Below are 12,457 nucleotides of genomic sequence, written 5' to 3'. Positions count from 1 at the left end.
ACGAACAACCCCAAGAAGAGAGCCCGTCGCGGAATTTAAATCCAACGCCGTTTTACCTTATGTCCAAGGAGTTTCGGAGTCTCTCCACCGCTGCCTTGAACAACAAGGCATTCGCACCGTCTTCAAGTCCGACACGACACTTCGGTCACACTTAGTGCAACCAAAGGACACCGTCAACCCGGCTAAACAAGATGGTGTTGACTACAGGATTCCCTGTGAGTGCGGCAAAGTCTACATCGGGGAAACAGGGAGATCTATGCAGGAGAGGATCAAAGAGCACGACAGGGATATACGACTCGCCCGTACTCAGACCTCCGCCGTTTCTGAACACACCCACGAGACCGGCCACTATCCTATCTGGAATGAGGTCAAGTTTATTGATCGAGATCCTCACTGGTACACACGTAGGGTCAAGGAAGCTATTCACATAAGACTTCACCCTAATAACATCAACAAGGATAGTGGAATTGAAATTCCTGAAGCATGGATGCCCACGATCAAAAAACACAACAACAGGAGAACGGTACAACAGCGGACCACTGAGGGAACACCTACTCGCCAGAACAATGGAACAATAGGAGGATCGAAATGCACCAATCACAGCCGACCTTTGTGATGTAAATGATACCGTGCAATCAGTCGACCTTATCGCCTGAAGACTAGCAGTAAGCAATCGAAACGTCGCGATCTACATCTCAAGTGACTACATCGTGAGACAAACGATAATACACTTTATTATTACATCTACCAGGATGAATAACAAAAACCTTTTCCTCGACAATGTACTAAAACTTGACTGAAAACACTAATTGTGGTACTTTTGTTAGAAAGAACTGAAAAGAGGGGTATTTTGATAACTGCTTTTCACATTCCATTTCCATTTAATTCAGTTTTTGCTTTGAGTGGTTGTAAATTACATTACTTAACGAAATTAAGTATATGTTGCAAAGAACTGCAGAGACTCGAACACATTGCTATTAATACTCCGTTCAAAGTCATAGTCAATTTTTCATTTTAATTGTGTTAAGTTTACTAGGAGTAGTTAACCAAGTGTGTAGCTCACATTTTCTCTCGTGAGAATGAAAGCTCACAAAGCATGAGTTTCGCTAGACCTGTGATTTTCTATCGTTACTGTCCTTTGTACATTACGTTATCATGTTTCAGGCCGTTTCTGCTTATCTTTGGGCCTAACATACCGTTTAAAAAGTTTGCAGAAAAATAGTTTCGTTTGTAGCATTTATGGTCAAATGAGTGCAGACTTTTAGATTCCCAAAGTAAAACCGTAACAGGAAACATAAAAAACGGAAATTTCATATCGATAAAAATATGATTAAACTTGTAAAATTGCTAAAAAGTTATTTCTGTCAAGTTTCAAGTTAGCACAAATGATATAGCAAGTTAACTTTTTCCATATACATTGCTAATTAAAAGCGACAAAACGTTACTTGCAGTGACATCTAACCATTATGAGTATAAATCTACTAGCATTCTACCACGAATGCTACTCTCTGATTGGTTACGCTACTCACTGTCTACTCTGTGATAGACAGTGAGTGGCGTAGCAGTGTGCCCTTGTACCTTGTAATTAAAATGACGGCCGCTTCTTGGCGTTTTGGAAGAGGATTTAGATAAAGTTTTGAAGGACGAGTAGATTTATACTAAAACAATCAGATTGCTCGCACTCCATTGCTATTGCGTGATAGTTGAAAAGTTAAAGGTTGAAGGGTTGAACACTTTTTCGTTTAACTTGCAAACTACTTTGTCGTTTTTTGTGGAAATTCAGAAAATGAAAGTTTAGATGTTATTATATTCAGAAATGTTAGTAACTTAACAAACTGTAATGGGTGTATAACCAAAAGTTTCAATCAAAATGAAAAAAAATGAATATCGTTTAATGGCATATTCCTGAAGACTTGATACAGTTTTGTTATTCTAGATTAAGCCTACTCGACCCAGAGCTTTTTAACTCTGCCTTAGATGTGCGAAAACTGTCATCTGAGCCGGTCCCAAGCCCGGATAAAAGAGGAGGGTTGCGACTGGAGAAAATCTCTCCATTGCATAAAAAAGTAACGAGGAAACAGTAATTTCTTTCAGAAAATCGCATTTAGCATATTGTGCAGTAAGTGGTTAAATTGCCGGTGCTAAGGACCTTACCTTGCCAAAGTTTTTGCTCCGCCAATATTTTGCAAACGTCATCACATTGAGTGTTACTTTACAGACATGAACGTAACCTCGAGTTCACTTTTTGATCTGTCGAAAAAGGACGAAGAATCCCCGCAATCGATAGACAATACATACATTTCCCCCCTAACATGAAATAAACTTTTCCCTTGAGCATACGGACATTCTTTCAGCATGCAAACGAGGTAGACCGCTGCCGTTTGGATAGCACCATATCATTTCTCGTCCCAAGGCCTCGCTCCTTTTGGTCAGCAACAAGAATCGCGACCTCTGGCCGGATCCGATTTTCTGAACATCCGCTGAGAATTTGTTTCGTACTCTCAGCCAATCAGATTTGTCAGACTTGACTCTGAGTATGTGCAGAGTGACGGGAAGTCCGCGATTCACGAACTTCCGGTGTTGAACCCGGCCAGAGGTCAAGAGTCCTGGTGCTGACCAAAAACGGCGCGGCCCCTGGGGTCGAGGATATGGCACTATATAAAACTGACGTGAAATTTGTAACCAGCCTCTTTCGTCTCGTTAAGTTGGACCAAGGTGAGCTACCTTAAAGACTTATCTGAACGCCGTTCGTTATTTCGGTAAAATTTAAAGCAAGCGAACTAGACCTAGGTCAGGAGCATTTTAAACAAACCGAGGACATTCGCTGATAATTTAAATCTTTAAACTAGACATCGAGCGAAACATTGATAGGTAGGCCTGTCCCGATTGCGCTGGAAAAATCGCAAGTGCTCAAAACATGGCAAAAAAGTACTTAACTAGTGCTCGATTTCTATAAAAAGTGCTTGAAATTTAGAAATGGTGCACGAAAATTGCTCGCAGTTTACGTTTATTTCCCAGCAGATGTTTATACATATTCCTAGTTTTATCAAACTTTTAACTAAACACGAAGTCACGATCCAATGAAAATCGCCTGTTCCCACGGTTAAAAGGACCATAGCACGCGCATTTCCATGACAACAGTCAGCCGATCAGGCGACAAGCTAAAATTACTCGTACTCGGCTTTACTGAAAACGTTTCAAACACAAAATATTGCATTTAACATATGGAAAATTGTGAAAAATGTGCTGAAATGTTTTCCAAAAAGCCAAAACATGCTCAAATTCTGCTCAAAAGTCAATTAAGTGCTCACAAGTACTGCAAATGTAAAATAGCGCTCCAATTTCGCCTACCCTCCTTTCGCGCGCTCCTAGCCCCCAGGATTTCGCGCGGCCATTTTTTTCTCGCAAATTTCTTTCGCGTCACGCACGACGGACTAAGCGAAAGAGGGACTACTCGTAGTCTAGTACAGTGCGGTTCGGAGCGGGCAAGATGGGCGTGTCTCTTGCTCGCTCGACATTGCTTGCATTGTTCCCGCGGAAAACTAAAAAACTCTCAACACCACCATGTAATAAATCCTTTTATTAGCAAGCTTTTTTGGCCAAGAGAGCTCGTCTGGCCTTTGTCTTGGTCAATAACAACGCAAAAGAACGAGGCCAATATTCAGGCAAGCATCTTGACCGACAAAGATTGTCAACAACTTATGTATAATGATACAGTTACAGTCGTGGAATAAACTGTTCAGGTTAATTTAAGATGTTACGATTAACGTAATGCGATGCATTTGTGTTATACGTTTCCCCGTTTAGACATTCAACACAAGATGTCATCAAGTCAAACCAACGGTAACACCTTTACTCATTTGTCTACTGAATGGATATTTTTATTTGTGCATTTCTTTCTTTTTTTAAAAGAGCCACAAAGAAAATTTAGGGGCTTTTTCAAACGGGTAAACTCTCAAATTCCTGTTTGTAGCACAACAACAACAACAAAACACACAAAAAGATTAACTCAATTCAAAGCTTCCTGAAAAGAGCTGCGTTACTCAAGCAGTCTAAGGCCAGGGTCAGGAATGTAAAGTAGAATTATGGTTGGGCAGCTACATCTTTTGTTCTATTTGTTTTACGAAGCTGAATTTTTCCCTTGTCATAAAGGTGGCCAAAGATGGTTATAATTTAGCATAGCCCTAACTGTGGAGGCCACTAAAGATACACACTAAAAACGAGTATTTTGCTTTTCCCGCAGAAAACAAGAGAGAGGCAGAACCTTCTGCAGGTAACATATAAACAACTGTCAATTTTTATTTTTAGGATCTGTCTACACTATACCGAACGGCTCATTATGTCGACATGAAAGATACTCCGGCCTGGTATGAGCAGAAACGACCGCGCAGCTTGGCTCCGTTACGTTTTGTGTGAACGAAAGGCCTATCCTATATGGTTTTCGCGCCGGCCCAATAACTATACGCTATAGTGTAGACATAGCCTTATTAGGTCAGACTAACAAAAATGAGGTTTTACGTGAATCGGACAAGGGTGCGAAACCTCTGAATAGTAAAAGTTTTAAAATAACAGGATGATATTGAGGTTTAATTCATTGCAAAATGACATTTGTTTGGTTTTCTACAGGGGACGACATAAGAGAGGTGGTGCAGTTAAAGGAGAAAGAAGGTAACATGTGAAAAACCTGTCAAAAAAATAAAGTTTCAGGGACAAAGGATGTGAAACTTTTAATAGTACAAGTTCGAAAATTGCAGTTTGATTTCGAAGTTTAATTGGTAAGAAAATGACTTTTTTTGTCTTTTCTACAGTTGTGCCGGAAAAGACAGATGGAGGTGAGAAACGAGCTTCAATAACCTCTATTATCATTGTTATACATTATAAAATTTCTGCAAAAAAGGAAAAGTTGAGAACATAACTGACATACACGTTGGTTTCTCTATAGATCCTAAAGAAAATGTGGAAGCCCTGAGGGCAGAAATAAGCGGTAAATATACCAAAGTTTGTCATTACTACTTTTTTGAAAACGACGACGTTTCGACCTTAGGCTAACATCACTATCCAGTCAATACTATATTTTATGATAACTGCAGAAATTCTCGCCCGCTCATTGGCTAATTTTCATTGTCAATATGCGGACAGACACATGAATTTATAATTTATGTGATGCGGCAACGAGCGAGAGCGGACAATTTGACAATTTGTTATGTAAAAAAACAAACTGACGTTAGTTTTTCATGCGTCTGTCCTGTTATTGAAGATGAATTTCTTTCCTGGCTTTATCAAATTCTAGAAATATTGTTATACTATTTCCATTGTAAATATCTATTGCTAATGTAGTATTTAATGTAGTTTTTATTATCTGTATTTTTTAGAGGGCCAAAACATGATTTGTAATGTTAGTTACTGTTACGTGTCACCCTCATAAAATAAAGTCTCTTACTTACTTACAATATTCTTTTTCAGAATTAAAAGAGCAGTTGAAGCTCTCAAACAGTAAGTTTTCAAATTCTGTTTGTCTGTATATAATTCTTGATAGCCAAAGAAACACAAACTCGCCAGTCATGTAAAAAGCTTGCAAAATACAGTAATGCCTTTTGCTCATTGGTTGTAATATTATCTGACGTTTGATTGACTGTTGTCCTAAATCGGAGTGAGTAATACTTGTTTGTGACGCTAGCAAGAAAATTTCCCTAAAATAGGAAAAATAGAAATGTGTTAAACAAAAAACTTATCTCACAATTTTATGTCTTTCTTTCATTTTTAGTGCGCTGTTGGCGTTGCAAAAGAAAAGGCCACAGGGCCAAGGATTGTACAGAAAGAGGGGGAGGGAGAAGGCAGTGGGGTGGCCATGGGAGGGGACGTGGGTGGGGGAGAGGAAGGGGAGGGGGAAGGGGAGGGGGAAGAGGGGGGGGAAGAATGGTAGTCAGTATGGGAGGGGCAACATTTTCCGTCTCGTCTTAAATTTATTCTTATTTAACATAAACGGGGGGGGAGAGAGACAGAAAATGCCAATAGGGAGGGGAATGGGGGCTAAGAGGGGGGCTATATTTCTAAGGGTAAGGGCATAAGTTATATAAATTTTGTAAATAGACGTTGAAATTAGTGTATGTAATAATAATAATAAAAAAAAATGTAAAACATATATACCAAAAAAAAATCGTTAAGATGTATTGTTAATCTTGCATTCTAAAAAGTTGAATTGCTGTAAATAGTTTTGTAAATAGAATTGTAAAATACACGATGTTAACTTAAGTCTTATTTATTGTAAATGTTGTTGTACATAAAATTGTATATATTTTAACCTCTGTAGAAACAACTATGTAAATATATTATTGTAGCTTTAGACTTGGGCTCGGCGCTTCCCACGGGAACATGTAGTGTCTTTACAGTCTAAGTGCCTATTGGACGTTACACATTGTCAAATGTCAAACCCTTTTCTGTAACAAAAAACACACAATGAAGAGCTTAATAAAAGTGTCCACCGTTTTATTTATTGTGTATATTTTGTTTTGTAACCCCCCTTAGCTGAGCCAAAATCCCCTTTCCAGGTCTTACATTCATAGATTGACATAGATTTATTGATTGATATCATGTATTCGTAGGATATTGTAGTTGTTAGAATAAAGTTGTTCTTTCCAGATAAAAATATTTCTTTGATGATAAAATGGCGTGTGGTACCTCAAGAGGAATAGGGGTCTGATTATGGCTGAAGGACCTTATAGGGTAGCATAAAAAAATCGTTTCCATCAGAATTCAGCTTCTGATAAACGACTCTAAAGACTTTTAAGTGCCGATATGAAGTGTCACTCTTTAATCTCTGACGTGATTAAATAATATACACTTAAATATGAAATATCAAATGATACTGGCTGAAATAGAGAGAACTATTCAAATATTCAAAACATTGAAAATATTGCGAGTCCAAAGATTTGTTGCAAGTCTTAGCAAAACTGATAGATTTTAGAATCAGATATGAAATAAATGTTAGGATTCTCTCACCCCCACGCATGCAGTTAGCCGTCTGCAAGCACTTGACTCCAGCGACTCCAGAACCCGTACAGCAAAGAACAATTCCTGGTCATTTCACCGGACGCTGGTTTATCTCGTCAAGGATCGAATGCTACTTCAACTAGCCAATCTAAGTGTCACGTGGTTTTCTGCGATGAAAAAAACCAAAAAAACAAAGAAAGAACCAACCGAAACATACTAAGGAAATGAAAACAACACTCACTCAACCCCTCCCTTCCCCCCTCCCCCCCCCCCTGCCAAAACCTAGAGTCAGACTGGAGAAGACATGTATGTAAGTTGTCCGGTTCGTGCGTGCTGGAATACACCCCAGCTGCCCGTAACCAGTAGTCAACTTATTCCCATGAGATGAACACAACACTCGGTAAGTATGTTACCTACACAGATACTACATAATTTAGTTGGTAAAGCAGCTTGATACGGGTTAACTGGCAAGCCATTAAGTGCCGATATGAAGTGTCACTCTTTAATCTCTGACGTGATTAAATAATATACACTTAAATATGAAATATCAAATGATACTGGCTGAAATAGAGAGAACTATTCAAATATTCAAAACATTGAAAATATTGCGAGTCCAAAGATTTGTTGCAAGTCTTAGCAAAACTGATAGATTTTAGAATCAGATATGAAATAAATGTTAGGATTCTCTCACCCCCACGCATGCAGTTAGCCGTCTGCAAGCACTTGACTCCAGCGACTCCAGAACCCGTACAGCAAAGAACAATTCCTGGTCATTCACCGGACGCTGGTTTATCTCGTCAAGGATCGAATGCTACTTCAACTAGCCAATCTAAGTGTCACGTGGTTTTCTGCGAAAAAAAAACCCAAAAAAACAAAGAAAGAACCAACCGAAACATACTAAGGAAATGAAAACAACACTCACTCAACCCCTCCCTTCCCCCCTCCCCCCCCCCCTGCCAAAACCTAGAGTCAGACTGGAGAAGACATGTATGTAAGTTGTCCGGTTCGTGCGTGCTGGAATACACCCCAGCTGCCCGTAACCAGTAGTCAACTTATTCCCATGAGATGAACACAACACTCGGTAAGTATGTTACCTACACAGATACTACATAATTTAGTTGGTAAAGCAGCTTGATACGGGTTAACTGGCAAGCCATTAAGTGCCGATATGAAGTGTCACTCTTTAATCTCTGACGTGATTAAATAATATACACTTAAATATGAAATATCAAATGATACTGGCTGAAATAGAGAGAACTATTCAAATATTCAAAACATTGAAAATATTGCGAGTCCAAAGATTTGTTGCAAGTCTTAGCAAAACTGATAGATTTTAGAATCAGATATGAAATAAATGTTAGGATTCTCTCACCCCCACGCATGCAGTTAGCCGTCTGCAAGCACTTGACTCCAGCGACTCCAGAACCCGTACAGCAAAGAACAATTCCTGGTCATTTCACCGGACGCTGGTTTATCTCGTCAAGGATCGAATGCTACTTCAACTAGCCAATCTAAGTGTCACGTGGTTTTCTGCGAAGAAAAAAACCAAAAAAACAAAGAAAGAACCAACCGAAACATACTAAGGAAATGAAAACAACACTCACTCAACCCCTCCCTTCCCCCCTCCCCCCCCCCCTGCCAAAACCTAGAGTCAGACTGGAGAAGACATGTATGTAAGTTGTCCGGTTCGTGCGTGCTGGAATACACCCCAGCTGCCCGTAACCAGTAGTCAACTTATTCCCATGAGATGAACACAACACTCGGTAAGTATGTTACCTACACAGATACTACATAATTTAGTTGGTAAAGCAGCTTGATACGGGTTAACTGGCAAGCCATTAAGTGCCGATATGAAGTGTCACTCTTTAATCTCTGACGTGATTAAATAATATACACTTAAATATGAAATATCAAATGATACTGGCTGAAATAGAGAGAACTATTCAAATATTCAAAACATTGAAAATATTGCGAGTCCAAAGATTTGTTGCAAGTCTTAGCAAAACTGATAGATTTTAGAATCAGATATGAAATAAATGTTAGGATTCTCTCACCCCCACGCATGCAGTTAGCCGTCTGCAAGCACTTGACTCCAGCGACTCCAGAACCCGTACAGCAAAGAACAATTCCTGGTCATTTCACCGGACGCTGGTTTATCTCGTCAAGGATCGAATGCTACTTCAACTAGCCAATCTAAGTGTCACGTGGTTTTCTGCGAAAAAAAAACCCAAAAAAACAAAGAAAGAACCAACCGAAACATACTAAGGAAATGAAAACAACACTCACTCAACCCCTCCCTTCCCCCCTCCCCCCCCCGTGCCAAAACCTAGAGTCAGACTGGAGAAGACATGTATGTAAGTTGTCCGGTTCGTGCGTGCTGGAATACACCCCAGCTGCCCGTAACCAGTAGTCAACTTATTCCCATGAGATGAACACAACACTCGGTAAGTATGTTACCTACACAGATACTACATAATTTAGTTGGTAAAGCAGCTTGATACGGGTTAACTGGCAAGCCATTAAGTGCCGATATGAAGTGTCACTCTTTAATCTCTGACGTGATTAAATAATATACACTTAAATATGAAATATCAAATGATACTGGCTGAAATAGAGAGAACTATTCAAATATTCAAAACATTGAAAATATTGCGAGTCCAAAGATTTGTTGCAAGTCTTAGCAAAACTGATAGATTTTAGAATCAGATATGAAATAAATGTTAGGATTCTCTCACCCCCACGCATGCAGTTAGCCGTCTGCAAGCACTTGACTCCAGCGACTCCAGAACCCGTACAGCAAAGAACAATTCCTGGTCATTTCACCGGACGCTGGTTTATCTCGTCAAGGATCGAATGCTACTTCAACTAGCCAATCTAAGTGTCACGTGGTTTTCTGCGAAAAAAAAACCCAAAAAAACAAAGAAAGAACCAACCGAAACATACTAAGGAAATGAAAACAACACTCACTCAACCCCTCCCTTCCCCCCTCCCCCCCCCCTGCCAAAACCTAGAGTCAGACTGGAGAAGACATGTATGTAAGTTGTCCGGTTCGTGCGTGCTGGAATACACCCCAGCTGCCCGTAACCAGTAGTCAACTTATTCCCATGAGATGAACACAACACTCGGTAAGTATGTTACCTACACAGATACTACATAATTTAGTTGGTAAAGCAGCTTGATACGGGTTAACTGGCAAGCCATTAAGTGCCGATATGAAGTGTCACTCTTTAATCTCTGACGTGATTAAATAATATACACTTAAATATGAAATATCAAATGATACTGGCTGAAATAGAGAGAACTATTCAAATATTCAAAACATTGAAAATATTGCGAGTCCAAAGATTTGTTGCAAGTCTTAGCAAAACTGATAGATTTTAGAATCAGATATGAAATAAATGTTAGGATTCTCTCACCCCCACGCATGCAGTTAGCCGTCTGCAAGCACTTGACTCCAGCGACTCCAGAACCCGTACAGCAAAGAACAATTCCTGGTCATTTCACCGGACGCTGGTTTATCTCGTCAAGGATCGAATGCTACTTCAACTAGCCAATCTAAGTGTCACGTGGTTTTCTGCGATGAAAAAAACCAAAAAAACAAAGAAAGAACCAACCGAAACATACTAAGGAAATGAAAACAACACTCACTCAACCCCTCCCTTCCCCCCTCCCCCCCCCCTGCCAAAACCTAGAGTCAGACTGGAGAAGACATGTATGTAAGTTGTCCGGTTCGTGCGTGCTGGAATACACCCCAGCTGCCCGTAACCAGTAGTCAACTTATTCCCATGAGATGAACACAACACTCGGTAAGTATGTTACCTACACAGATACTACATAATTTAGTTGGTAAAGCAGCTTGATACGGGTTAACTGGCAAGCCATTAAGTGCCGATATGAAGTGTCACTCTTTAATCTCTGACGTGATTAAATAATATACACTTAAATATGAAATATCAAATGATACTGGCTGAAATAGAGAGAACTATTCAAATATTCAAAACATTGAAAATATTGCGAGTCCAAAGATTTGTTGCAAGTCTTAGCAAAACTGATAGATTTTAGAATCAGATATGAAATAAATGTTAGGATTCTCTCACCCCCACGCATGCAGTTAGCCGTCTGCAAGCACTTGACTCCAGCGACTCCAGAACCCGTACAGCAAAGAACAATTCCTGGTCATTTCACCGGACGCTGGTTTATCTCGTCAAGGATCGAATGCTACTTCAACTAGCCAATCTAAGTGTCACGTGGTTTTCTGCGAAAAAAAAACCCAAAAAAACAAAGAAAGAACCAACCGAAACATACTAAGGAAATGAAAACAACACTCACTCAACCCCTCCCTTCCCCCCTCCCCCCCCCCCTGCCAAAACCTAGAGTCAGACTGGAGAAGACATGTATGTAAGTTGTCCGGTTCGTGCGTGCTGGAATACACCCCAGCTGCCCGTAACCAGTAGTCAACTTATTCCCATGAGATGAACACAACACTCGGTAAGTATGTTACCTACACAGATACTACATAATTTAGTTGGTAAAGCAGCTTGATACGGGTTAACTGGCAAGCCATTAAGTGCCGATATGAAGTGTCACTCTTTAATCTCTGACGTGATTAAATAATATACACTTAAATATGAAATATCAAATGATACTGGCTGAAATAGAGAGAACTATTCAAATATTCAAAACATTGAAAATATTGCGAGTCCAAAGATTTGTTGCAAGTCTTAGCAAAACTGATAGATTTTAGAATCAGATATGAAATAAATGTTAGGATTCTCTCACCCCCACGCATGCAGTTAGCCGTCTGCAAGCACTTGACTCCAGCGACTCCAGAACCCGTACAGCAAAGAACAATTCCTGGTCATTTCACTGGACGCTGGTTTATCTCGTCAAGGATCGAATGCTACTTCAACTAGCCAATCTAAGTGTCACGTGGTTTTCTGCGAAAAAAAAACCCAAAAAAACAAAGAAAGAACCAACCGAAACATACTAAGGAAATGAAAACAACACTCACTCAACCCCTCCCTTCCCCCCTCCCCCCCCCCCTGCCAAAACCTAGAGTCAGACTGGAGAAGACATGTATGTAAGTTGTCCGGTTCGTGCGTGCTGGAATACACCCCAGCTGCCCGTAACCAGTAGTCAACTTATTCCCATGAGATGAACACAACACTCGGTAAGTATGTTACCTACACAGATACTACATAATTTAGTTGGTAAAGCAGCTTGATACGGGTTAACTGGCAAGCCATTAAGTGCCGATATGAAGTGTCACTCTTTAATCTCTGACGTGATTAAATAATATACACTTAAATATGAAATATCAAATGATACTGGCTGAAATAGAGAGAACTATTCAAATATTCAAAACATTGAAAATATTGCGAGTCCAAAGATTTGTTGCAAGTCTTAGCAAAACTGATAGATTTTAGAATCAGATATGAAATAAATGTTAGGATTCTCTCACCCCCAC

The sequence above is a fragment of the Orbicella franksi genome, unplaced genomic scaffold, assembly GCF_964199315.1.
Source record: "Orbicella franksi unplaced genomic scaffold, jaOrbFran1.1 SCAFFOLD_48, whole genome shotgun sequence".
Taxonomy (NCBI): Eukaryota; Metazoa; Cnidaria; class Anthozoa; order Scleractinia; family Merulinidae; genus Orbicella; species Orbicella franksi.
This window is presented reverse-complemented; position numbering follows the sequence as displayed.